The sequence below is a fragment of the Sinocyclocheilus rhinocerous genome, unplaced genomic scaffold (genome assembly GCF_001515625.1).
Source record: "Sinocyclocheilus rhinocerous isolate Xijiao unplaced genomic scaffold, SAMN03320098_v1.1 scaffold3456, whole genome shotgun sequence".
NCBI classification, from domain to species: Eukaryota; Metazoa; Chordata; class Actinopteri; order Cypriniformes; family Cyprinidae; genus Sinocyclocheilus; species Sinocyclocheilus rhinocerous.
In genome coordinates this window covers 17377-19370 of record NW_015635539.1, presented here as the reverse complement: position 1 = coordinate 19370, position 1994 = coordinate 17377, and positions in this window count along the sequence as shown.

Genomic DNA, 1994 nt, shown 5'->3' with positions numbered 1-1994 from the left:
AATGTGCATGTCTTTGTATTATGGAAACACTTGCTATGAGGTGACAGGACTATTCATAACAGAAACATACTGAAAAGAAAAGAAAAAGAAAACAAAAGAAAAAATATAAATTCTATAAATACAGTGGTGGCCAATATTATTAGAACACTATTATTTTCACCAGCTAAAAAAATATTTTAAGTCAGTTTGTTAAGAGAGTCCACTGGAGGCGAGCACAGTGCAGCTTTATTTAACTATAAAAAGTGACCAAACAATAAACAAAGACTTGACTTGACATGACTTGAAATAGACTTGACTTGGTATGGCATGAACAGACTTGGCATAAACAAAAAACAAGAACTCACCAACAGAAGTACACTGAAAAAAATGATTCATTGAATTTACTAAAATTTTTTAAGGTAAGTGGTTGCAATCAATTTATTTTAGCTACATTTAAATAAACAAATTTATTTGACTAACTTTCAACATATTTTTTTAATTAAATGTAGCTAAAATAAATTGTTTGCAACCACTTACCTTAAAAAAATTTAGTAGCATTTTTTTCAGTGACAGGGACAATACTCGACAAGAGACAATGGCAACATGAGGGCTATAAATACCAAACAATAAGGGTCAAATGACAAAACCAACCAATGAGAAACAAGACACATGACTAGGACAACTAATCAGAACATGACACACAGACAAGAGTAGCACATGACATGAGGTGTGTTCGACTTCATGCAACACTGTGCAGATCGATCGCAATCTGACTTGAAGCAGTGCATGCCAGTTAGAAATTTTGTCCAACTTGAGACGACGCCACGTCACTGTCTCGTGTGGCATCAAAGCACCGTGAGGACGTTTCAAGAACAGCCAACTCAGCCGGCGCAGTTTCTCCAGAGCAGCTGTAGGAGCTTTGATGACGACACAGCTATTTCACAATTGGCCAGATTCACCGCATGACAACAATCACGTGTGCTTCGGGTTTATTCTAACCTTTTCAATTCCAATAATGCTCACAAATCTGTGTTTTTAGAACAGTTAAAGCTTTTTTTTTTTTTTTTTACTGTAGTCGCAATGTTATATTGAGTCACGTTTATCAAAAAACATTGATAAAAGCATATTTACCCCACTTTATTGGTATTTACATAGTATATGTTTGTTGAAATTTATTTATTATATGGTACTGTATTAAGCAGTATAAAAAAAGTGTTTCTGTTGCTCATGAAAACGTCTCTGAAACGTCTGTGTATTTGACAAATATTGCATTTTATTCACTTCATCTGTGATAGAGTATGCAAACACAGCGAGAGCATCACTACCGGGAGTAGAAAGTGTCTGACTTGACATGTCCGTCTTCAACTCCGCCCCCGACTGCAAGCGGCTACTCTTGCCGATCGGTCTGTGCAGTGCTGCATGAAGTTGAGCACACCTATGGTCACATGAGGGGCAAGGAACACATGACAGGGACAGAACCATGAAACAAGGCAAAATATCAAAATAAAATACATGAAAACCTAAACCAGAAACAAAACCCAAATCCCACGTTACACAGTTTCTATCTTTTGCTTTAGTGTCTTACTAGGAAATAACAGTTTACATTTCCAAACACTCATGTGACGGTTCCCGTTGGAATTTGGGTGATTTGTAGCTCCGCCTACGACTCACCTCAATCTGCAGTCCATTGCCTACACCTGCCGCTGTGGTTCAGACGCTCCTTTAAAAACAGATATTAGTAGAGACAAAGGAGTCTTGGACTTGGGATATTGGGTTGTGTTTGGTTTGATTTGTATTGTTTTGAGCACTTTTACATGGCTACAACAGCACATTACATCAGCAGCCAGGCACCCCGCTTTACACACTGATGATGCTGACGTAATGAGAAATATTATCTTTTCTGTTGTGTTTTGTTCTATTATAGTGATTTACTTTTGAGCTTAATAAAGCCTTTTCCTATTGAGCCTTATGATTTCGTGTGTCCCTCCTTTGTTTGCTTCCCTTCGAGCCAGGGG